The following is a 27,989-nucleotide window of genomic DNA, read 5'->3' as shown; positions in this document are numbered from 1 at the left end:
TTGCAGTGAGAGCAGAAACGACAGGCGATTCCCACCGGATGATGGTATGAGCATGTCGGGCAGAGCGGGTGGGGACCTGCGTAAGCACGCTTCGCTGGCGGTGCATTGGTCACTGGAGCTGGCCGGCGATGAGGCTGCTGCTGAGCCTGTACGGCTTGCAGAGGGGCAGCAGTTGTTGCGACAGCATAGTTCTTGATGGAGCTATTGTTGTTGTGCTTCTTCTTGCGGCGTGATGACTTGGAGGGTTGAGCAGTGGTGGTGTTGACGGTCGATGTGGTGGCTTGATGCAGAGACTTGGATGGCTTATCCCAGAAACCAGCTTTTACCCGCTTGTCATTAATCTCGGCGGCAAGCAGATAAGTCTCTTCAATCGATGATGTCTTGGCGGCGTGAACAAAATCGGCAACACAGTCGGGTAGAGCTCGAATGTACTTCTTGATGGCCATGTCTGGCGTCTTGACTTGATCGGGACAGATGATGCTAAGCTGCTTGAAGCGAGCAGTTAAAGCAGCGTTGTCTCCATCCTTCTGCTTGATGTTCCAAAACTCGTCCTCCAGCTTTTGGCGTTCATGGGGAGGGCAGAATTCGTCCATCATGATGGCCTTCAACTCCTCCCAAGTCAACTCATAAGCTGCATCATTTCCGCGCTTGTTTCGTTCGGCCATCCACCAGTCTAGAGCTCGGGACTCGAAGACGCCTGTAGCATTGAGGGTGCAGATATTTTCAGGACAACCGCTTTGGCGCAGAGTGACTTCAACTGAATCGAACCATTGAAACATGGCGGTAGGGCCATCTTCTCCGGTGAATTCTTTGGGTCCGCATGCTTTAAACTGTTTGAAGCTGAAACCAGTCTTGTTGGCATCCTTAGGAGCTTCAGTTCGCGACTCCTCGGATGATTTACTGACGTTCTCATACACCTCGCTTACAGCTTTTGCCACACTCTTGGCAATGATAGCAGCGAGACGCTTGTCTCTCTTCTCTTGGCGAGTAAGATGGTGTCGGGATCCAGACGACATTGTCTGCAACAGACATCGTCACAGGACTCAACACAACATGATTGAATCTCACCTCACACGTCTACTACTTACTAAAGTTTAGAAATACGTCGAAACACGCATCACATAATCACATAAGCACAAAGTCACAGATTCACATAATCACAAAAGCACATAAGCACGTAGAGCACAGAAACACATAAACATAGTACCACAGAATACATAGAAGGACATACGCATTCAGTCACAAAGGCCGTCAGAATACAGAAACCTATTATTCAAGGCTCGCGTGTCGTTCGTGCATAGTGATCGCGTATAGTATATCGAGTAGCATCGTATAGTCGTATAGCATGTCGAGGATAGTATAGTATAATCGTATTTCGTAGCATGATATCGTCTAGAATTGCAGCGACTTGTAAGCGTATTGAGGTAGAATAGCTATGCGAGTCGTGTGTGTCGATCGAAGTGATAGCAAAATCGAATAAACCTCAAATTTTAAACATATAAACAGTTAAACACATATAGGACATAAAATCAACGAGTCATCAGAGTCGGCAGTTGAGGGCTCAGAATCGAAACACATAAAATCGAGAAGTAGATTGTCTGCGGCTACTAGACATCGACTACCCAAAGCGATTCGACTATTCGCAGTAGGCTTGTCGTCATGTTTCGACTTTCAGGTTCGTGTTTCTGCCTCGATTCTTGGGCATTCAACACGCATTCCCTAGGTCGTACTCATGAGTTCAGGTCGTTGGAGACCGTCGAGGCTTTGGTGAGATAAATAAAAGTTGGAATAAGTTGCCAAGGTTCAGGTTTTACCCCTGGCTTAGCAATTTCTTCCTTGTTTTAGTAAAATTGAGGAGATTATTCATCAAAATATGGATTTCACTCCTGATTTAGTATAATTCTCCTCGTTTGTTATCGAAAATAATGAGGAAAGCATAGATAAATCGATAAAATCAGAATTAATCAAGTAATCTAGTCAGGAGTTTGCGGTTTTCACACCTAATCCTGACCAAATCGCCTTCTTAACATTGAAAATTTCGAGTATAGCGATAGTGTAGAATAGCAGGATTTAGCGTATACGCTTGGTCTGTTGGTTCCTAACTATAGTCTAGGTCTCTAAGAAAGCGACCCGGACTAGGTCGTGTCTAGCCTAATTCCCTATAGTTATGCCTCTGATACCAATCTATCACACCCCAACCGATGGCGGAATCATCGGGGCATGGCACTGAGCGAAACAGATTGTCCAGAAGTTTCCATAACAACTATCATCACTATTTTGTTTAAATAACACGTCCCATACCGTGTCCCAAATAATAAAACAAATTATTACAAATAACATCAGTCAAATATTCTGTTCCGACAACTCAGATTTAAATGAATAATATAATTATTGTTCAAATGCTCCTAAAGACCCGGTCGGACAAGATCTACAGACAACTATGCTCTAGACGCTTGTTCCTGACAGACAACTATTTGTTGGGGGGCTCTAGAGCTTTATTCTAGCCTCGCTTTCCTAGCAAGCAAACATCTTAAACACCTGTCACATACGTTAAAATACAGTCAATACATAAATGTAAAGGTGAGCAAACAAGTTTGATAATAGCATATAGGGTTCGAAATAGTTTCTGCATAACCAGCACGTACGCAGAGGAAAACGAAGCATGTTAATTATCGACATGGATCTATCGATACCAATGAATGCGGGTTGACTGTCCGCGACAGTTCGCAATACATGATTACCACCGCAATCCATGCAAGTAATTGTCCTTAACAACCCCCGTGTGAACGGGTGCTGAGTCCAAACTATAGTACTACGTCGTTAAGGCAGGTAGACAACATTCCACGTGTAAACATAACAACAAGCATTCATTTAGTCACGTAATACATGCGAATCGGTTAGCGTTCAAATAATTGAGTAGTTTGATCGATTGTGTTTTGATATAAGTAATGTATGTAACACCCAAAAGTGCTAAAAGCAAAAAGGGATCGAGTATACTCACAGCAATTGATTGATGGATTGAAGGGAGCGCTTGAGAGTAGGGTTAGCCTGAATAGTTCGATATCATAACGATGAGTAACACGTAGAATGGAAACAAATGATAAAGGGTCGAACAGCCTTGTCGATCGAACAGCAGGTTCGATCAGACGGGTTGTTCGTTAGGTTAGACAGTCCGTTCGGACAGTCTGTTCGATCGGCTGGTAGGCTTGATCGGCTGGACTGTTCGAGTGGATTGTTTCTTCCTTTGAGTAGGATGTGTTTGTGTATGATGGTTTGACCTTTTGAAGTTTTCGTTGTAGTATTTGGGAACACTGAAGTGTCCTTACCTTTCAGGTCGATCGATCGAACGGTCTGTTCGATCGGCCGACTTAACCGATCAGTTAGACACTTCGTTAGTGAGTCCTCAGCTGGATGTCACCTGATCGATTGAACAACATGTTCGATCGGGTGGCACTCCGTACTACTACGAGTTGTAAATCGATTAAGTGTTGAAGCATAGTATCTCATGCTCTGATGAGTAATGTTATCAAACAGCTCGTTCGATCGAACATCACCTCGTTCAATACTATACTTCATAAAATTGTCAAAGTGTGGGGCCACTTGCTAGCCGATCGGCTGGCCTGGTCGATCGGCTGACACGTCCGATCGGTTGGGCTGTCCGTTCGGACAGCCTAACCGTTCGGTCAGCATCCTGACCTGGTCGGCCTGTTCGTCTAACACTTTGACTGTTCTGATTATTTGACATTATATTGAGGTAGTTTGACAACGAGCTGAACCATGGAGCTTTCGTTCTTACTTGCTTCCCCTGCTCGGACAGGAATCACCCAAGTCCGGCCGGTGAACTGTTCGGAACGGTTAGCTCAACGTTTACCCGAAATCGGTGAACCTCGTAGATAGAATCCGAACCTTGAACCACTCCTCCATTAGAACGATTGGTGAGTTGACTCAAGCTCCGTTTCCACCAGTGTGAAGGCATTGAGTGTAAAAGAGTTGAAAGAAAGTTGGAATTCCTTCTTTCAATCCTTCACATCATGTAAATGTTCAGATCTGTGATAGATCTTAGCTTATTTATATGGAAATCGGTTAGATCCGAGCTATTCATGGTGGATTGAGGCCAAAACATGATGTTCTTGAAGAACACCATGATGACATCATCCTAGAATGCTTAGATCTTGATGATTTCACGGTTAGAAATCAAGATTTGAAAGATAGAAAGGTGTAGGAGTGTGTATTGATCAAGAAAGTAAAAGATTTAGGATGAAAACTTACCGGAATCGGAAAAAATCTGAGAAAAGATGAGGAGCACGAGCTGGTCGGTCAGAGAGTTTCCAAAAGTGGAACGAATGACAATGACAGCCCTATTTATAGGCTCCAAAATAGGAAAGAGCTGGCCGATCGGCCAGGCATCCCGATCGGACAGCCTGCTCGATCGGACAGTCCGTCCGATCGGCTGGGCTGTTCGATCGGCTGACAGCCTGATCGATCAACAGCCTGGTTCGAGTGTTCGGTGCGACGATTTCTGATATTTTAGTTTCGATTGATGAGGATACGAATACGATGGAGTTTCCTATTCAAATTACTTTTAGTCCCAATCACTATATCTAACATACAATCATCTATATTTCACACCATCCTTACGTTACCATTCGTCATAATTCGATTTCGATTGCATTCGATTTGAGTTTCGACTTTCGATTCGAGTTTCGATTGATTCGATTGATCACCACACAAAACATAAAGTAAACACGCACAAGAACACATAAGGCACACACACGTATAATAACAACCAAAGTTCGCGTAATTCGAGATTCGAGTTCGATGATGGTTCGATCGGTTTGATTACTGATTAGTTAACTTTATCGCATTGTTACTTTCTACTATTCACAGTTGTAAGTCGGTTCGCGTCGATTAAACATTCGGTTACTTCGATTTCTTAGATTAACAACACTTACTCCACATAATACAAATAAAACATAAAATAGACTATTTACAGTCAAAGAAGTCAAAGTTGACTTGGACTTTGACTTTGACTTTGACATTCGAAAACACGGGGTGTTACAATCTACACTTGTCTAATTCTGCATAACATGATTATGGAGGACCTAGATATGGTTATTTATCAAAACTACCAAGGTGATGTTCTAAGTGGTGAATCGACAATCATTGATCAACAAAACCTTCAAAACATACAGAATATCAACAACCGTGAGATATAAGGAAACCTTCGCCGTGAGTTGGTCGAGCATTTGTTGTGATATATTCTATTAATATTAATTTTCTATTAATATTAGTTTACAAACATAGAAAGAATAAACATAAAATTAAAAAAATTAAAAATTCGCTGAAGCCTCTGCTACCTTGGCCACAACAAGGTCAAGTGACTACAACATGGGCTTTATCCAATGCCTAGTCAGCGTCCAGTCAGCGCTATGTAGAGTAATAACATATGATGAATCCGAAAGTTAGCTTAAGCCACAACACATTGCTAACATCTTAATTGCATCGAGGTTAAAATTGATATTTCTAATCTAATAAATATATGGTTATGTTTAGTTTTATCAATTCAGTATGATTTGATTGAACCCAATATGATTTGATTTAATTTGAACGATTTATATTTAATGACGAAAGTTAAATATTTAAAAAAAGGGTATTCTTTGGCCATCTCTTGACCATTTGATTTGATTGAACCTAATTCCAAATGCGTGTCATCTAATAACAACAGAAGTTTAACTCGCCTCAATATATATATATATATATATATATATATATATATATATATATATATATATATATATATATATATATATATATATATATATATATATATATATATATATATATATGTAGGCCGGTAATGACACATAATATGACACACTGATCTAACCTTGTCTGCCACTTTTTTCATAATGTGTCACATGCATAATCTATGTCTGCTTTTATGAAAAACACTCTCAATAACCTGTTTCATCACCGGGTCCTGGTCTGTCACTACAACCTTGGGCTGACGTCCAAATGAATTCACAAACGATTGAAGAAGCCATTTATAATATTCAATATTTTCAGATGCTAACAACCCAGCTCTAAGTGTTACATGATTCTCTATCCCAGTAAATAGTACATAGACCATCTTATACCTACACAACCAAATGAGAGAACTTAAACATTAATAAAAACACTAACACTACACAAAAAATAACATTATGCAATCTGATGAAAACTTACTTATTTGTTTGAAGATAGCATCAAAAGATATTACATCCCCAAACTCCACGAAAACTTACTTATTTGTTTGAAGGTAGCATCAAAAGATATTACATCCCCAAACTCCAGGTAATTACGCTTGCATAATCCATCAGCCTAGAACAAATCGGTTAACCACTTGTTCTCATCAACTGAATATTCAAACAAAAAATCAATTAAATATTTTTTTATCCGTTAGCCTATTAATAACCATGTCTGCATCGTATTCTCCTATATAGCTATTTATTCTAGCTCTAAATTTTTTATAATCATCGACAATAGCACCAACTTTCTCAAAACTGCCATATCTTTTTCTCATTTATATGAAATGCTTTCACTCGCCGGAGATTTAGAGTACCTAATTCCCATATAATTTCTCCGTGTACTTCAGAAAGATTCCTGTATGCTGGTAATAAATGAAGATCTTCAGGACATACAAAAATATGATTGTGACCCTCAACAAACTTCTTAACTGTATATGATATCCCATCGAACGATTCGAGTATAATTTGTGCTTTACATCCTGTTCTAATGGTTGGTCTTTTCCTTATTTTATATGGCTTATTAGACTTCGAATACGCATCATCTACAATCTGTGGCTTATGTCCTTTTTTGAGCACACAAAATATTTAGCCTTTATTATACCACCACTAAGGTTTTCACCACCTTTGCGGACAGAAAAATTTGATATCTTGTCATATGTTTGGTAAAACATGTAAGCTTGTTCGAAGGAAGTAAATGAATGCCAACAACAGGTATAGCTGACACTTCAACCTCCGGAATATAAACTCTTTCATCTACGAATGTTAATAAAAACCAATGATAAAAACTGCTAGGTTTAATACCACATGTTGTATATATATCATGACTACAACATGCGTTTGTATACATTTCATAACATGCGGTTTTAATATCTCATAACATGAGTCCAGTAATTTCTTGTGATTTCCTAACAGTGTAACACCCTTGTTATTATTTTAAAGGTTTTCGTATAATTAACGAAAATAAACATGTAATTACGATTGAGTATCCTTGGAAAATACGAGTAATTTAAAACTTTTACAACTTAAAAGTTTTCAACATTATATAATAAGTTCGTCGTTTAAAAGTTACGACGTAACGCCGTGCGGAAGCTTTAATCTCGTGTGTTCGGTTCTTCTTCGAGCTTGATCTTCATCCGGGAACTCTTGGCAATCACCTATGATCAAAACCAACTTAAAAGTTAGTTTTGATAGTTAAATAATAAGTATAAGCAAGTTACATGGGTCAAACAACAACAAAACAAATTTATTTCCGGAATAGGGGGCGTCGCGTGACGCCAAGGGGCGTCGCGTGACGCTAGGCCCCCTTTTTCACAGACTGATTGTAACACCCCGAAAATGGGCATGGTGATCAAACCACATTAGCATTAAAAGACGGGTAAAGTACCGTTTGTGGTAAAATTTACCCGGTAAATATTAGGATTTAAATAATTAATCCTAATGTTTAATAAAAAGTAAATAAAAAGCTTTTAAGGATAAAATGGATAAAAGGCCCGAGTTAACGAGACCTAAATTGAACTTAGTCATAAATATTCCCGAACCCGCTAAGTTAACTAGAAATGTAAAACCTAGTTAATAAGTGGGAATATTATTGAAAGTAGTTTAGGTTGTAGCCTAATTAATAACTAACCAAACACGAGGGACCAAAGCCGGGTAACTTGAAAATGAATTATAAACTTAAAAATAAAACACAAACACACACACAAGAGTATGTGTGCGTGTGTGAGGATCGACCAGGAAGAGCTTTAGGGAGCTCAAACCCTAACTTCAACAAATCCATCAAATTGAAGGTCAAATCTGGTCCAAATCGGATGCATGAACACATATTAATGATCACCAAGTCGTGGGGATCACAAGGTATGTTGAATTTTATGATTTAGTGATACTTTGAAATTATGATGAACAATCATAATCAAAATTCTGGAATGAATGTTGAATCTATGAGTGTTATTGTGATGAAATCCATGTTTAGGAACAACCCTAATTAATAATTTGATAAGCTAGTGTTGAAAAATAGAAATTTGATGATTACCCATATGTGTGCTAAGTGGGTTTTATGACAAGAAGATGAACACTTGAATTAGAGTGTTAAATTGATGAATATTGATGTTATGATACTAGTACTAAGTGTAGTTCATGAACACTAGACATGAGAATTTGAATTTTGATGTTAATCTTGGTAAAAATAACTAGTTGTGAACTAGTTAGCAAATGTGTAGAAGTATGCTTATTAGGTGTTTGATAAAATGCCTAAATGAGAAGTAAAGTGTTGAAATTCAATTAAAACGTGTAATTGGCAAGTTTGACTAATTACATGAGACATGGGATAAAACGGGTTCCAATCATAATGTTGATTTGCCTTGATCGTGCATATTATATGATTAAAGGTAGTTGACTTTAGAAAGTCAAACTAACTAGTGATGAAGTCGAATAATAGTTTCGACAAAGAAAATAAGTAAGGTGGAATAGTTGTGATTGTTTGTCACACCCTGACTTTTGCGGAAGCGTATGATGTGTGACTAGCTTGTTATCATTGCATTCGATCATAATAAACAACTACATGATTAAAATGATGTTCATCCATTTAGAAAATTTTGAATACTACAAACACTTGTTATTTAAGTATTTAAACACAACCTTCGTCTAGGTTACAATTCAACAAAAGTGGGTGACATCTAAGCTTGTAGTCTACTTCTTGTTACGACACTTGCGCCCAAGATCCATCCTGTCACCTGAAATACATGTAATTTTGGAAAACATCAACATAAAGTTGAGCGAGTTCATGCGGTTTGCATACCGTGTATGAAAACATAGTATGTATCTTGTATAAATAAAGTATTCTTGCAAAAATCAAGTTTTCTTGTGTACACCACGTACTAATTGAATGTTTGTACAAAGACATTACGGCATGTGAGGACATATGGAGCATTAGTGTTGGCTCCTTTAAGGCATGTGAGGACTTATGGAGCATTAGTATTTTCTCCTTTAACTGTGTTGATTACCCTTGACTGTGTCGATTAACCTCGACTGTGTCAATTTCCCTTGACTGTGTCGATTACCCTCGACTGTGTCGATTTACCTCGACTGTGTCGATTTCCCTCGACTGGGACACCAAAGCACTCAAGAGGTCACATAAGGACCATGAGTGGGGCTCGGCCGTACCCGTTAAATCTAACCCTCGTCCCTAATTACTGAATGTTTTTAATGGCTTGGTACTAGTTTTCACCAAGACTTTATGGCATTTTTAGTATTAAGTCTATGCTCACATGATCTAGTATTTTCTAGGCATTTCTTAAAGCACATCATACTCGGTTCTCGTTCTCACCAAGTGTGCTTCTCGTATCTTTGTATTATCGATTCGTATTGCACTCGGTACTCGTTCTCACCAAGAGTGCTTCTTGTATTTTTACCACTTGTAAAAATTATAATATTTGTAACATGTATTTCACCCCCGAGAGTTATAAAACCAAAAACAGTTAAAGAAAAGGGGGAGCATGAACTCACAACTTTGCGTTCCTGCGTCGTAAACTTCACCGGATTTGCTTTGCTAGCGCCGTGACTACTAGCACAAGGCTAGGGGAGTTTCAAAGCGTAAAAGTGGTGGATAAAAGAAAATGAGAGTGGTCCTTCAACTTCCGAACGCACCAAGCTTCCTTGCATGAACTCTTACACCCTTGGATGCCTTTACAATGGATGATGAGGCTTGTATGATGGTGGTGAGGGTGGTGCTTGGCTTCGGCTGAACTAGAGAGAGGAGGGAGAGAGAGTGAATCTTGAGTAGTAATGGTTGTGATCTTTGGCCATGTCTTTATAAGATAGTTCATATATCTTGGTAAGATTTACAAGTAACACATCTAATAAAATAATAGGATAAAATCTACACAAGATTTGGGAGATCATGGTGGATGATTTGTGGGTCCACAAGGGAACCAATTTCGGTCATGGGGAGGGGGGTTGGGTGTAAATTTCCAATGTCTAGTAAATCTTCCAAGATCCACCATATCACACAATATCTAAATGGAATCAAACTAAATCCAAGTAATATCATAACATATCTAAGCAAGATCTAGTAATATTTGGTGGGGCCATGGCCTTGGCCGATTACTTGCACATGGGGGGGGGGGGTAATGTGTAAATTTTGAACCATGTAGTTACTTGTAATCATTTTCCAAGTATCTAGTTAGTGTAGTTAGTTACTAGATATTTTAGGGTGTGTTAGGGCGTTCGGGGATCATGTCGAGCCACGAAATAACTAAAAATGTGTTTGACAAAATTTTAGTGTCCCGAGTAATGTCCGGTTGTTCAGTCGGATACTGTTCCGTTAAATCGTTTAATTGTTCCGTAAGGTGTCCTTTTGTATCCGCTTTTAATTCCCAACACTTAGGGAAATATTCTAGACAATAAGACATAATTTCTGCATGATATTTATGTTGTTAAAAGTTGAATTGTGCTGAATTTAATAACAATCTGCACTTAAAGTGCGTTTCGGGTGCTTTTTAGTGCGTATTTTAGCTTCCGGACGGTATATATGTAATCCCTCGTATGTATTCTTGGGTTTTAATGTATTTTTGACGTTGGACCTACACCTAGGCCCTAATTCTAATGTCTGACTGCTTTCTGCAGTTTGGTCGACACAGGGTGTCTTACCGGTGAGTTTACTAATGTAACACCTCGAAAATTCATGTCCAATAATGTATTGACACGTGTCATAAACTTTGAACGTGAGAAAGATTTCCTATGAAGGACTAAAGTTGACAAACAGAGAAAGTATGTGAATATAAGGGTTCAAAATGTCAACAATAGATAAATATATCTTTTAATAACCCTACAAGATGTTTATACCTTTAAACGAATCAATCATGGATCATACGAAGCTAATTGTGAAAGAAAGTGAGGAATTACAAACTGCAGGGGCTAAATGTGTCAACATGTTTAAAGTATACCTCTGAGTGATCTTTTAGCAGACCCGAAGCTTTGTAATGATAAATTATACTCACAAGAATGTGTGATAAAAATTTCACAAGGTTTCGATTAAGTATGAGAAAATTATGACAATATTCGTATGCGAGGGGTTAAAAGCGTCAAACTGCAAAAGTATGTCAATTCGTAAGGTTTCGGACCTTCCGGAATATGACCATGAGTTTAGTATACTCTAATTAACCTTTAGATAGCTTAGATATATGCTTAGAGGTGTTTGGTGCGCAAAAATAAACTTTTATGTCATGCAGGGACTAAAAGTGTCAAAAAGTGCACAAGTTTGCATTTTCGCGCATATCTTGCATTCTGAATATCCCCGGACACCCAAAAATTTATGTAAGCACTAAAATATTTTATTTTAGTGTTTGGCTTGATAAAATTCCATTCGTCGCGTGATTTGGATCGTTTTTAGCGTCCGTCCGTGTTTCGTCGTAATTAACCGAACAACGGGACCGTACGACCAAACGAACCGACATCCGGCATATTTTGAGCATGTTTCATGTTCCCTATGCTTAGGCATCATTGTAGAGCCTTAAAAATGGTTTAACGGGCCTCAAATGTGTCGGGAATAACAACTATCAAGTGCAGGGGCCAAAAGTGACAAGTTCTGAAACTGGCCATGTGCAGGTCAGGTCCTTACGGACCGTATGAGGGACCTTACGGTCCGTAAAGCATTGCCAGCAACCAGAAATTGAAAACCAGCTTTGGTTTTGCTCTTGTCTCTCAATCCTTGATTCTAGGGGCTAGTTTTTGTGCACCCATGGTTTCCTAAACCAGGGGGCACACTTGTAAGGCCAAGATCGAATCACGTTTATCGATGAGCGATCCTAACGGTTCTCAAAAACCTATAAATACCCCCCCTTGTTTTGGGTTTCACTTGCACCATTCATTCCATTCTGAATTCTCTGCAATCTTTGAGGGTCTTGAGCTTCTTGAGAACCTCTTTCATGTCCTTTGGACTTTTGTAAGTGATTCCTTTCATGCTTAGTTATTTGTTTAGTGTTTAAACCGAAAAGTCAAGCGTCATCGATAAACACTTTGACTTTTAATCGGTTGAGCCATGGTTCGCGTTGAACATGGCTACGTGATCGTAATTAGGTAGGTGTTTAACCATCTAAAGGGCATCTCCTAATTACCACGTTTACTTAGTTTAATTGTCGGGTCAAATTAAAGTCAATCAGGTTTGTTTTAAATAAAAATCACAACTAATAATATGAAAGTCATAAAATCAGTTTTGTCACTTTAATGACTTGGTAAATATTAGTTGATCATGTCTAAACATGATTCAACCCGACAATTCTAAGTATAGGCTCGGTTCGCAACCGAAAGTCGCAAGGTTTGACCTTTGCTTTGACTTTCAGTTCTGACCCGAATTAGCTTGAGTTTATTTATGCCATAGGGTCCTTTGTGATCATGTTATATGATAGTATAACCTCCCAAAGTTATACTACTTGGTTCTTTAGAATTAAAGACCATCGCATGTTTCCATAATGCCTAAATGTGACCATAATGCCCTTTAGTGTTAAAACGAGATTTTTGAAGATGTGAAAGGACTAAAACCTTTATTACTAATCTATAAGCATGTCCATAAAATTTCACATCAGTTTGAGGTCTAGATTAGGAGATATGCTTATTAGCGTAATTAAGAAGCTTTTCGGTAAATAAACCGTACGATTAGCATATAGCCTATCTAAACCCAATTGTTGATACCAAACTTATTACCCACTGATGTAATATAATATTTTGGGATTATTGAAGATTTTTATTTATTTTTAGGCTGATCGTAACCTAGAGTTCTAAGCTTAATTCGGTAGTTGTCGGTTTTACCCTTTAAGCCATAAAATGAGTTTTACAAAACCTTTTGACCCCAAACCTTTTTATACGGATCTAATATGATAAATAAAGTATTTTGAGCCTTCTAGAAAAAAATAAAAATATCAGCTTCCCTTTTAGAACCCGGAAATAGCTCAAAATCACCTATTTAAGCGTTTTAAAGCATAGTGTATATTGAAACCATTTTAAAATCTATAAGACTTGATACCTACTGATGTTTTAAGTAAATCTTCATACTTTAGCAGTAAGCAAAAGTCTTAAGCTCAGAATCCCAGTTTTGACCTTTTAAGCCTATGTGAAATTACCAAAATGCCCTTAAGATGCATAGTTTGGTTATAAGTGATAAATTTCACGTATAGGTTATACCCTACTGATGTAACTTAGTAAATTAAGTATTTTTTTTACTGATATAATCAGACCCGAAACTTAGATTACTATTTAACCTCTTTTATAACCTTTAAAAATGACCAAAATACCCCTACGGGGCATAAATTGGTTTTAAACTCGTTTTGGGCATAATGGAAGATATCCTACTGATATCACAACATATCAAAGGCATATTAACTTATGGAACATGTTCATGACTCTTATGGTTACCCGTTACGCATGTTTCGCGTTCGGATCGGTCTATGTAACTAGTTTACATATATTAGCTGAAATGGGTCAAACCATATGGTTTTTGTCTCAATATTCAAGATGTGATTAAGTTACCCATATTAAACGAGTATTCATGCTTATTGGGTCAAAACCACATTCTAAGCCGGTCTTCGCTTTATCATGCGTTGGAACCGTGCCTTCCTTTGAAAACTAACCGGTCTAAAGCTTAGGCTAAATTAAAGACCCGTTAGGATTCTAATAGGTTATTAAAAACCTTCGTTCCAGATTAGGAGCCAAGTAAAAGCTATCTGTACTTTCTGATTTGATATACGGCTGGGATTGAATTTATATTCAGCTCAGGTAAATACTCTTAACTTATTTTCCCTATACGGGCTTGGGATACGGTGCTATAAAAGTACCGCTTGGTCGGGTGTATGTAGTCATTTAAATCGGATTGTGATTGATGTATTTACATAACCTGTTTGATATGTATTATTTGGTGTATGGCCCTTGGGGGTTAAATGACCATGTCCCGGATATCCTTGGCATCATTCATGAAATGGCCACGACCTAAGCACGGGGTGTAGGCGTACACCTGACAGCTGCATTATGTAAAAACTGGTATCCCACTGTAAGGAATCGACCTTGTGGGCATTATACCTGTGGTGTGTCAGTTAACTTAAGTCCGGCCCTACAAACCGGCCCTAATGGACGACAAATGAGTAAAACTGTATACAAGATTATTTTGAATAATTGTCCCAAGTTATAAAATATTGTTGCCGAAGTGCATTTAAATCAATTTTCAAACTCTTTTCAAAATGAGTCAGTTAAGTTGTATTTACCAGTGCAAACTGACGTATTTTCCAAAAAGGCTAAGCGCAGGTGCTAGACGAAAGAGGCTGGCTACTCCAGGCATCATTACTCAAGTCTCGCAAGCTTTAGATGTCAAAGTCTGTTGAACAGTTTTCCTTTTTATTTGATCCGCCTGTGGATCTGTTTCGACTGTGTTGTAATACTTAAACATTACATTTTGTTTAGTTGAAATAAATCTATATCTTTTGCTTCCGCTGTGCATTTTATATGTTGTGTTGTTTGACTATGATGATATCAATGACGTCACGATATTCCCCACCGGGCCCACCGGTGACACGTGGAAAATAGGGGTGTGACAGGTTGGTATCAGAGCCAACACTGAGTGAATTAAACACTAGCCTTTTGTGTTTAATCTCAGTTACACAATTGCACATTCTTGAGTCTAGACAAGAACATTGGACTAATCCTAATTCGTTATATTTTGTCTCCTTTGTTATTTTCTGATTAGCCCTTGCATGGGCGAGTCATTTTGATAGAAGTCCCGTTTAGGGCAACCATGTACTTGTTTAAATTTAATGGGATGATTAGATTCCTATATTATAAGATCTACCATTGTGATAAAATGGCAAAATCTAAAAAGGACAAGACCTAGCTCAAATGTCGTTCTAAGACATGGCCAAGATGGTAGTTCCTCAATTAGATTCAGATCCTTGTTAACATCTCAATTTAGGATTGCTCTGCGAATTATATTAAAAGAGAATCTTAGGGGTAAAACCTAGCCACGTGTCATTATAGACATGGCCAAGATGGTAGAACCTGTCTAAAGGATTCCAAAATTTTGTTAACATCTGTAGGCATGTTAGCGTAATTGGGTAAATTGTGATGCAGTATAAATCACACATGCCATCTTTGAAAATTGGGATTTATTTAAAAATTCCCTGTAAGTAAAATAGCCATCCATTAAGGATGAAGTGCCTACGGGTAATAAATAACGTCCTCCGGGACTAAAGACAGTGGTAGCCTACAACTCCCTGTCTAGAAAGGGTAATGAACTTTGATTCAAATCTTAATGCCTCGATTCTGTAAGAATTATGGCTTATAAATTAAACTTGTCTTCATGACTAGGCCTTTTGTGCTATTATTTAATTTAGGGTTATAATGAAAATCCTGAATAAAATAAATATTATTCCTTTTCTGCTAGTATAGGTGTTAGAAAGAATCTTAAAAGGTATAACCTAGCTTGAATGTCATTAAAGACCTGGCTAAGATGGTAAGACCTGTTTAAAAGAGACTCATATCCTTATTAACACCTGAAAACGTGTTAACACTCCCGACAACAGTGATGCGATAAAATCACACTTGTCATCTTTATATTAGGAACTTCCAAACCCCTTATTTAGCCTAAATGATCAATAGGAATCATGGCTAATAAACGTCGAACATGATATGCATCTAAACATCCATCTGGGATGTATACCTACGGGCAAAGATGTATACATGAAAAAGATAGTTTCATTTCATAACTTCTTGTCAAGGCAATGAATTATGAAATTTTCTGATCCAAAGGAATCATTGATTATGTTTTAAAATTTCCCTAGTGACAAGGCATCTGTGCCATCGAAAAGTCCTTTGGAACAAGCCCTTGTGCTATATAAAATGTCGGTACGACATTGACAGTCGTGACTTATGTCCCCTGTCTAATAAATATGAAGGATTATATTCCGTCTAAACGCCAAAGATGGTTTATTTAAAAACCTAGGCAAACATAATCAAATAAATGCCATCTATTGGCCTATATGGTTGGTTTACACCATGGCTATTTAATCATCAAGTTCGACAATTCAGCAAATTATTATTACCTAGTCTATAGCCTTCAAAGCTTCATCATGGATGACTCATCTGAAGCTTACCATCATCCAGTCGATCAGAATAATAATGCAAGACTGAAATTAACGGGCACTGAGCTACAGGCTATGTTAGATATAGCCATAAACAAAGCAGTGGACCGAGTATTAAAGGATCATAAGTGAAAGTGCGAGAATATCCCAAATAAGGGTTACAAAAGGGGTAAGACTGGTCCAAGTTGTAACCAGTCCAAGCCAAAGGAGGCAAAACCCAAATGTAAAACCTGCGGGAAGAAGCACTTCGGAAAATGTTCCTATGAATAGACTAGGGGATGTGTCATCTGTAAGGAGATGGATCACGATACCCATGAATGCAAGGACTTGAAGGACGCCACGTGCTATGGTTGTGGCGAGAAGAGGCGCATAAAGACCCGTTGCCCAAGGAAGGCAACTAAAGGAAAGTTCACTTTAAGAGTCACAAGCTAGGCCTTGTGGAATTTGTAACAAGAAAGGGGCACAAGACTTTGGAGTGCCAAGACATAAAGGACACAACCTGCTATAGTTGCAGTGGAAAAGGGCACGTCAAAACAAATTGTCCAAATAAAACCAAGCAGCCTGGAGAGGTTGAGAAGACCAAAGCTGAAAGCTCTTAAATGGATGCTCAAGAGGCTATTTAGGAACACAATGTCACAATGGATACTATTCTTTATCAATAACGCTCGTACTAGAGTATTATTTAATTCAGGTTCAGATAAGTCTTTCGTAGACAATGGATTTTGTAAATCATTAAATCTGCCTATTAAAAACTCTAAGCGTCAAGTATAAAGTAGAGTTGGTAGATAGTACCTCAGAAACTACTTCAACAATATTAGATGGATGCTTTATATCCGTTAGGAACCATTCTTTTCCACTGTCCTTGTTTCCGTTGAAATAGAGGGACTCGATATAGTGATAAGAATGGATTGGTCATCTTATAGCTAAACCCATATTGTGGGTAATAAGAAGCAAGTAGTTATCAAGACTCTTTTTATGATTAAGTCCTTAGCAATTCAAGGAAGACACATGGTAAGGATTGCCTGAGCACTTGTTGAATGTGGTATTTAACAAGCGTCGAGTATGGAAAACTCGGAAGAGACATACAAAAGTCGCGATGCTAGAAACGCGACAAATGATAATGGTGCATCAAATGTGAACCTCAATATTAATGGAGTTAATCTCCAAATCGGTAATTAACGCAGCCATTCGAAAGGCTGAGAGAAGAGCCATGAAAAGGATTGAGAAGCTGAATGCTGTTTGCTCTAAAACACATGTCGCTGCTCATGAGAAGAGCTTCATTCATACTTCAAATAATAAACCCAACCAAGGCATATATGGCAAGGAGCCCATTATTTTTGGATGTACTTGAAAGTACTTCGTCTCTGGGAAGCCCAGAGACTTCAATAGTAAAAAGGGACCATCGATTATAGGAAATTTTGAGGAAGTAGGAACCATTAGACGTATCAGCGGTTATGCTAGAAAGTACACGGTAAGGTATCCACCACCATCATTCGATGGTAATATCCTTAATTAGTAAGGACCTTATTAGGGTAACCTATTATTCACATCACGAAATGGAAAAGATGGAATAAGAATTCTCTGGCCCTCGCCATAAAAGTTTTAGACCATAAACAGTATGTTTCAAATTCAGTATCTTTGACTAAGATAGTACCCCCTTTCCAATTACCTAGAATCCAAGCTTAAATGCAAGCAATTGAATGTGGTTAGCAGATATAACACCTCGAAAATTCGTGTTCAATAAAATAAAGACACGTGTCATGTGGGACAAACGTGTCAGGGACCCGGATCAAATACGGACGTATGGTAGGATTTAAAAAGGGCGTCATGTTATTTAAATACCTCTGAACGACCCATGGGCGACATGTTATTAAAATACCTCTGAGCGACCCAATATATAAATCCCAAGACCATGAATCAATACGATAAATGTCCAATAAATTAGCCGGTTGTTCCTAGATAAATTAATTTCATAGGTCTCAAGCTTGCTCATTATGAATCCATGATGGATCTACCTCCGCTACTCACGTTTTATAGATTAAGAAATAATCAGTCAAAGCTAAGACTGCCCTAAAATTTTAAGGATTCTACAGCTAAGTTAAAAGGGATTAAGAATGGAGGCGTTTAACCCTCTTGATGTATGATTAGAGGCAGTCCACCTTAGTAAAGACATTAGATAAATCACTTATTATGATTTCATTTCTAAGAATTACGTTTGGTTTCAGGTATTGTTACATCTTTTATAAGACCATAAGCTTAGTAAACTTTTAGAAATTTGCCCATAAGAACCCCAGATACTAAGTGTAAGGTAAAACTTACAAGCAAAATCATAAGAACCATTTCCTTTATCCCTATCAGAAACCTTCAGTCGTAGAATTTTAGAAGTATCATCTCTCTAAGAGGAAGTGCATCTGATGTATAAATGATATCTCTTGATCTCTAATGATTTAGAATACCAGATGGTATGACAAAAAGCGCCATATGAGGGTTGGTGTATCCGAACAAGTTCCATAGATTGCTTCCATGCCTGATCAACATGGAGGTTTAATGCATGGAACCACAAAGATATCCCAATAATCATATGATACTAAAAGTCAACTAATGGTATTCAAAGAAGATATCCTCAATGGAATTGTTCAAATAAATATTCCTGATTAAGGAATTTGTGAACTTATAACATGAATGTGTCACTTATTGGACACAAGCAATGATGGATGAACTGAGGCCTGAGATTTGGAAAATCTCTGCAACCTCCTTGTATCTTGATTATCTTCTCCTAAGATTTACCCTGTTTACCTCCTGAGAGGCAGGTAGAGTTAAGACTTATATCCAATTTAGGGCTGTATTATTATGAAATCTCCAAGACGGCTAGTACCATCATTGGAAAAATTGAAACCCTGATTAAGTAGGTTTTAAAGTAGAGGATTCATATAGCCTAACTCAATATTCTGAGAATTTGGTATAGTCAAATAAGAAAGACGGTTCATTTTGCTTATGCATTGATTACCGCAACCCTAATTAGGCAACAATTAAGAATTTGCCATCAGCTGCCCAGGATCGTCGATTTGTTCGACTAGCTGTAAAGATTAGCTATTCCTTAAGACTAGCTTTAAGCAGTGGTTGGAATAAACATCTCACCTTAAGATAAGCTTTTCTATAATAGTTAAAATAAGTATTTAGGCTGCTCCTTGGGAGACCTTGTATGGATGGAACGATAAGCGTCCATTGTTAGACAGAAGATTGGTAAGTCCAAGTGTCAGGATCTGAAAGTTGCATTAGGAACAACGGATAAGATCAGTCAAATCCATAATCATCTGTAAGTTGCCACTATTTGGCAGAAAAATCAAGATTAATGGAAATAGCAAACCTCCTAAGTTCTTGTTAAGAAATAGGGTCCAACAAGGACATCACCCTGGAAGGGTGTGCCAATTTGTTAATTATCAAGCTAGTTGAACTCTGAATATATAGAATCATTCGAAGGAATCGAATGTATCAAGATCAAATAGCTTATAAGCTAAAACCTATTTAAGGAGCTTGGCAAAACTCGCAATGCATTACACATTAATGATTTAAAGATGTGTTTCATCAACAAGTCGAGAAGCATTATCACATAATGATATGCAGACTTATGATATGATGGGAACCCTGCATCAATTAAGGATCAACAGGTTAAGAAGCTCCAAAAAGGATACATGTACCTATTATAAAGGTCAACTCGAGAGCTTGGAGAGGCTCCAGATATGCTATAGAAGTTAAAGTCCACTATGCGACAAAAGTACTTCTAGAATTTTAGCAAATCTCGAGGCCGAGATTTCTTTTAAGGGGGTGAGGATGTAACACCTCGAAAATTCATGTCCAATAATGTATTGACACGTGTCATAAGCTTTGAACGTGAGAAAGATTTCCTATGAAGGACTAAAGTTGACAAACAGAGAAAGTATGTGAATATAAGGGTTCAAAATGTCAACAATAGATAAGTATATCTTTTAATAACCCTACAAGATGTTTATACCTTTAAACGAATAAATCATGGATCATACGAAGCTAATTGTGAAAGAAAGTGAGGAATTACAAACTGCAGGGGCTAAATGTGTCAACATGTTTAAAGTATACCTCTGAGTGATCTTTTAGCGGACCCGAAGCTTTGTAATGATAAATTATACTCACAAGAATGTGTGATAAAAATTTCACAAGGTTTCGATTAAGTATGAGAAAATTATGACAATATTCGTATGCGAGGGGTTAAAAGTGTCAAACTGCAAAAGTATGTCAATTCGTAAGGTTTTGGACCTTCTGGAATATGACCATGAGTTTAGCATACTATAATTAACCATTAGATAGCTTAGATATAGGCTTAGAGGTGTTTGGTGCGCAAAAATAAACTTTTATGTCATGCAGGGACTAAAAGTGTCAAAAAGTGCACAAGTTTGCATTTTCGCGCATATCTTGCATTCTGAATATCCCTGGACACCCAAAAATTTATGTAAGCACTAAAATATTTTATTTTAGTGTTTGTCTTGATAAAATTCCATTCGTCGCGTGATTTGGATCGTTTTTAGCGTCCGTCCGTGTTTCGTCGTAATTAGCCGAACAACGGGACTGTACGACCAAACGAACCGACATCCGGCATATTTTTGAGCATGTTTCATGTTCCCTATGCTTAGGCATCATGGTAGAGCCTTAAAAATGGTTTAACGGGCCTCAAATGTGTCGGGAATAACAACTATCAAGTGCAGGGGCCAAAAGTGACAAGTTTTGAAACTGGCCATGTGCAGGTCAGGTCCTTACGGACCGTATGAGGGACCTTACGGTCCATAAAGCATTTCCAGCAACCAGAAATTGAAAACCAGCTTTGGTTTTGCTCTTGTCTCTCAATCCTTGATTCTAGGGGCTGGTTTTTGTGCACCCATGGTTTCCTAAATCAGGGGGCACACTTGTAAGGCCAAGATCGAATCACGTTTATCGATGAACGATCCTAACGGTTCTCAAAAACCTATAAATACCCCCCTTGTTTTGGGTTTCACTTGCACCATTCATTCCATTCTGAATTCTCTGCAATCTTTGAGGGTCTTGAGCTTCTTGAGAACCTCTTTCAAGTCCTTTGGACTTTTGTAAGTGATTCCTTTCATGCTTAGTTATTTGTTTAGTGTTTAAACCGAAAAGTCAAGCGTCATCGATAAACACTTTGACTTTTAATCGGTTGAGCCATGGTTCGCGTTGAACATGGCTACGTGATCGTAATTAGGTAGGTGTTTAACCCTCTAAAGGGCATCTCCTAATTACCACGTTTACTTAGTTTAATTGTCGGGTCAAATTAAAGTCAATCGGGTTTGTTTTAAATAAAATTCACAACTAATAATATGAAAGTCATAAAATCAGTTTTGTCACTTTAATGACTTGGTAAATATTAGTTGATCATGTCTAAACATGATTCAACCCGACAATTCTAAGTATAGGCTCGGTTCGCAACCGAAAGTCGCAAGGTTTGACCTTTGCTTTGACTTTCAGTTCTGACCCGAATTATCTTGAGTTTATTTATGCCTTAGGGTCCTTTGTGATCATGTTATATGATAGTATAACCTCCCAAAGTTATACTACTTGGTTCTTTAGAATTAAAGACCATCGCATGTTTCCATAATGCCTCAATGTGACCATAATGCCCTTTAGTGTTAAAACGAGATTTTTGAAGATGTGAAAGGACTAAAACCTTTATTACTAATCTATAAGCATGTCCATAAAATTTCACATCAGTTTGAGGTCTAGATTAGGAGATATGCTTATTAGCGTAATTAAGAAGCTTTTCGGTAAATAAACCGTACGATTAGCATATAGCCTATCTAAACCCAATTGTTGATACCAAACTTATTACCCACTGATGTAATATAATATTTTGGGATTATTGAAGATTTTTATTTATTTTTAGGCTGATCGTAACCTAGAGTTCTAGCTTAATTCGGTAGTTGTCGGTTTTACCCTTTAAGCCATAAAATGAGTTTTACAAAACCTTTTGACCCCAAACCTTTTTATACGGATCTAATATGATAAATAAAGTATTTTGAGCCTTCTAGAAAAAAATAAAAATATCAGCTTCCCTTTTAGAACCCGGAAATAGCTCAAAATCACCTATTTAAGCGTTTTAACGCATAGTGTATATTGAAACCATTTTAAAATCTATAAGACTTGATACCTACTGATGTTTTAAGTAAATCTTCATACTTTAGCAGTAAGCAAAAGTCTTAAGCTCAGAATCCCAGTTTTGACCTTTTAAGCCTATGTGAAATTACCAAAATGCCCTTAAGATGCATAGTTTGGTTATAAGTGATAAATTTCACGTATAGGTTATACCCTACTGATGTAACTTAGTAAATTAAGTATTTTTTTTACTGATATAATCAGACCCGAAACTCAGATTACTATTTAACCTCTTTTATAACCTTTAAAAATGACCAAAATACCCCTACGGGGCATAAATTGGTTTTAAACTCGTTTTGGGCATAATGGAAGATATCCTACTGATATCACAACATATCAAAGGCATATTAACTTATGGAACATGTTCATGACTCTTATGGTTACCCGTTACGCATGTTTCGCGTTCGGATCGGTCTATGTAACTAGTTTACATATATTAGCTGAAATGGGTCAAACCATATCGTTTTTGTCTCAATATTCAAGATGTGATTAAGTTACCCATATTAAACAAGTATTCAAGCTTGTTGGGTCAAAACCACATTCTAAGCCGGTCTTCGCTTTATCATGCGTTGGAACCGTGCCTTCCTTTGAAAACTAACCGGTCTAAAGCTTAGGCTAAATTAAAGACCCGTTAGGATTCTAATAGGTTATTAAAAACCTTCGTTCCAGATTAGGAGCCCAGTAAAAGCTATCTGTACTTTCTGATTTGATATACGGCTGGGATTGAATTTATATTCAGCTCAGGTAAATACTCTTAACTTATTTTCCCTATATGGGCTTGGGATACGGTGCTATAAAAGTACCGCTTGGTCGGGTGTATGTAGTCATTTAAATCGGATTGTGATTGATGTATTTACATAACCTGTTTGATATGTATTATTTGGTGTATGGCCCTTGGGGGTTAAATGACCATGTCCCGGATATCCTTGGCATCATTCATGAAATGGCCACGACCTAAGCACGGGGTGTAGGCGTACACCTGACAGCTGCATTATGTAAAAACTGGTATCCCACTGTAAGGAATCGACCTTGTGGGCATTATACCTGTGGTGTGTCAGTTAACTTAAGTCCGGCCCTACAAACCGGCCCTAATGGACGACAAATGAGTAAAACTGTATACAAGATTATTTTGTATAATTGTCCCAAGTTATAAAATATTTTTGCCGAAGTGCATTTAAATCAATTTTCAAACTCTTTTCAAAATGAGTCTGTTAAGTTGTATTTACCAGTGCAAACTGACGTATTTTCCAAAAAGGCTAAGCGCAGGTGCTAGACGAAATAGGCTGGCTACTCCAGGCATCATTACTCAAGTCTCGCAAGCTTTAGATGTCAAAGTCTGTTGAACAGTTTTCCTTTTTATTTGATCCGCCTGTGGATCTGTTTCGACTGTGTTGTAATACTTAAACATTACATTTTGTTCAGTTGAAATAAATCTATATCTTTTGCTTCCGCTGTGCATTTTATATGTTGTGTTGTTTGACTATGATGATATCAATGACGTCATGATACTCCCCACCGGGCCCACCGGTGACACGTGGAAAATAGAGGTGTGACAACTAATTTATGACGCAACGCTCTCGCTTATGCAATAAGCAGTATTTTGTAGTATAATTCGTGCATGAATTCACTTGCATGGAATTCAGAAACTTATTTGTCTTGTAAACTAGATCATGTACGTTCATTAAAGCACATATCACTGTTCATTTAGTGTACGGAATGTACGGAAAAGTGACGGTTGTCACATTGTTAATGACTAATCTAACCACCTTGTAAATGTTGAAAATAGTTTGACGCTCAACGAGCTAGGTGAAAGGCTTGGGGAAGGGAGCGGGTCAAACGAATCAAGAATGAAGGAAAAAGCATAATTCGGATGCAAGGTAAGTATAGCTTACACTAGTCTTATATGTTAGAATATTCTCTTATCATATTAGTTACGAATAAGATAAATACATAATTTAAGTATGATGTTCCGACGTGTAAACGTACGGAACAAGGTAGTCGAGCATGACAAGAAACCATGTTGATGGTTTAAAAGAAATGAAAACGGTAAATTGGTCATGCGTTGACCATAACTATTTGTTTTGAAAGTCATTGTAAGGTGTAAGCCATGATAGGCTAAAAAGCATTAAGAAAATGATTAATACATGAAATGACCACTCGGTGTAAACCGAAGCGAGTCATATAGATGAGATGGTAATAAATATCATCTCGACAACATAATCGGTCACTTAGACCAAATGGGTCAAAAGGTGAAAAATATCACCCTTTTACAATAACGACTAATGATTATCGTCGAGCTATATTATTTCAGGTGTAAATGTCAAATGGGTATTAGCAACGCTATGAATTAGCGGTTATAAAAGCAAGGTATTAAAAACGGGTCAATAGATTGATCTGCGCCAGGTATGTGAAATAGGGTAACACTCATTTAGAACATGTGGTTCAAGAGTGTTAAAAGAGGTCAAATGGACATTTGGTTACTTGATAAGTAAACCAAATGTTTTAAGTAATGAACATAGCGTTTGGAAAGCTTAATGACTTTTCAAACAAAATCATAGGTTAAAAGAGGGATTATGGGTCAAATATACTTTCAAAAGTCCTTCATTGTTAATAAAAGACTAAAATAGACCAAAACGCCCTTGGAGGCTAAATTGAACAAACAACCTTTAAAAGTTGTTTGGAAATGATTATTACGATTAAATAAATACATAGGACAAGTATAGAAGTTGAAAGATGTATTACGTTAGTCAAACGGCTCTATTTGAGTCCTTGCCGTAAAATAATGAGTTGAGGGGTAAAACCCGGGTTGCATAGATTACCTTAGTAAACACACCATAAATATAGTTGTGGTGGAAGATCATTTGACAAATATTGTGAAATTAAGAAGCTAGAAATAAATAATTATGGATTATGTGGAGAAGTGCTTAAATACCCTTAACGGGTCAAAATAAGCATTTGAGTACAAACGGGTTCAAGAATATACATGAACTCGTGAATTGAACCTAATAAGATAGACAACATTGAAATTACAAGATTTATGTGACATAGGAATCAAACAAATACGTTTGTTTGGTAAAACCGTGAATGGGTCAAAATTTGGTAAAAAGGGTAATAAGCCGAAGACTTAAAAGTCTTAAATTTTGTTAAGCCGGACGTCGAATTTTAACTCCATGTGATGGAGAATCAAATTACAATCATGTAGGAAGAAACGGTAGGTTAAACGGACAAGCGGTTTGAAAGATACGAAAGATTTCGTGTCAATTACGGCAAAAAGGAAACTGGGCTGTTACAGAGTCCACCGTATCTTACGGTGCCACCGTATGATACGGTGGAGATGAAAATGATATCGTGGGTTTCTACTGTTGTACGGTAGAAACAGATTAAACCAGAGGCCACCGTAACTTACGGTTCCACCGTAAGTTACGGTGGAGGCCAGGATTGAAAATTTTGTTTTGGTGATCGATTGTTTCTCGAACTCGTTTAGACACGTTTTAAACCTCGTATGACTAAAACATTTCATGTTTATGAAATGTAGGTACACCACGGATGCCGGAAGACGATCAAGCTCAACGAAGAACCGAACACGATACAGTTACATGCTTCCGCACTTTGCCACGTTGAAATTTTTAAGCAACGAATTCAATCATGTTACGTGGAATAAATTATATATTGTAAAGGTTTTAGTAAACCCGTATTTCCAAATGTTTATGTAATCTTAATTACATGATTGTTTTTTTGTAAAATATACGTTAAACAATTGAATAATAAGAACGGGTGTTACAAGTTGGTATCAGAGCCTTGGTTTAAGAGATTCGAGTATGGTGGGGAGGAACCATGCTTGGACTTAAACCTTATGCTCTTGACAAAGAATAGTGTTCGGTTCGAGGCTTGATCGCAAATCCGGTAAGTGCATGTATGCTAATGGTTTAGCGTATTAAAGTGTTGTAGACAACACACAGGGTTACCGTGTAATACACGTTACCCCAAATAAATGATTGATATAGTTGACAATAATACGCGCGTTGACGTGTATAGTAAAAAAAAGGGCCTTGTATTATAATACGGGCGATTATTGAAGTTGATATTACTAACTTTTGTGAATATCTTGATTGAAGGACACTTGCATTTAAAGATGACAGGAGTTGAACAAATTACGGATATGATAGAGGAACGGTCCGAAGTATGACGATAGGAGCATGCTCACTAAGGACTAAATCGCGTAACGACCGCGAACAAGGTTAATGGCAAGAAACGCCCGTCGGGGCAAGCATTACCAGGTGCGTGTTTTTAAATATAATCGCACAATTAGCAATATGCAACAAACATGTAGAGAATGATCGTTGCATAGGTAAATTAGAAACTTGGAAAAACCTGAACAGAAATACATATCCAGGATATAATTTCCAAGAAAACCGAATAGAGGCGTTACTTACATAGGGCGTGATGTGAAAACTATAAAAAGGTCGTGTATGTCATGTGTTAAATCGCTTACTCTGGCCAAGTAAGTAGTGGCATATGATACCACGAGTTTCTTATAGCGGACACATTTACATCCGATGTAGTAAGGGCGGAGTGAATGAGACTAATTAAAAAGTACCCAAATGAATCAGATAAGCAAAATGTTTGATAATAAGGTAAACGCACAACCGAGTGACGGAAGCGTATTACATCAGGATAATGAGCCCGAATGAAGGGACAAAGAAGCATGTAAAATAATTCAGACAAGTATTGGGAGGGAGTGTACTTACACTCGAACCCAGAAAACACAAGCATGAAAAATGATTTAGACAAGTATTGGGAGGGAGTGTATTTACACTCGAACCCAGAAAATACAAGCATGAAAAGTGATGTAGACATGTATTGGGAGGGGGTGTACATACACTCGAACCCGGAAAAATATAAACATGTAAAACAAGGTAGACATGTATTGGGAGGGGGTGTACTTACACTCGAACCCGGAAAATATAAACATGTAAAACAAGGTAGACATGTATTGGGAGGGGGTGTACTTACACTCGAAACCGAAAAATGCGAATATGTCTCTAAACGGGTCGTTTTTGTAAAACGTCAAACTTGAGGACAAAGTCGGAATATAAAAGCAAAACGAAGTCATAAGGCATACCGTAAGGGATGCAATAATAACGACTTCGGTAAAACACCCGGTTGGTGGGTAAGGAATTTAAACACATGCGTAGACTGAGAGACAGGAACGCGAAATAGAAAGTCAAAAGACTCGGAATATGAGTCATGACTAAAAGATGACAAGAATTTTCGCAAGCATAAATTTTGGTGATTACGTTCAACCATTTCAAAGTTGGACGGGTCAAATAAAGAACGAAGTCTGACATTCATAGGTGATGAAAATTCACCCAAAATGAGTCAAACGAGTCAATTA

General features: G+C 37.6%; 1 long non-coding RNA gene across 2 annotated transcripts; it reads left to right on the top strand.

Annotated features, from left to right (window-relative positions):
- Positions 1-7,958: 7,958 nt before the first annotated feature.
- Positions 7,959-26,224, top strand: LOC118492560. Of its 2 annotated transcripts, none has more exons than XR_004894512.1 (3): positions 7,959-8,141; positions 24,381-24,471; positions 26,130-26,224. It is a non-coding gene; the product is annotated as an uncharacterized LOC118492560 (long non-coding RNA). The 2 variants fall into 2 exon arrangements; XR_004894514.1 differs by lacking the exon at positions 26,130-26,224 and adding an exon at positions 24,906-25,205.
- Positions 26,225-27,989: the final 1,765 nt, after the last annotated feature.

Source organism: Helianthus annuus, chromosome 5 (genome assembly GCF_002127325.2).
Source record: "Helianthus annuus cultivar XRQ/B chromosome 5, HanXRQr2.0-SUNRISE, whole genome shotgun sequence".
Taxonomy (NCBI): domain Eukaryota; kingdom Viridiplantae; phylum Streptophyta; class Magnoliopsida; order Asterales; family Asteraceae; genus Helianthus; species Helianthus annuus.
This window is presented reverse-complemented; position numbering and strand designations above follow the sequence as displayed.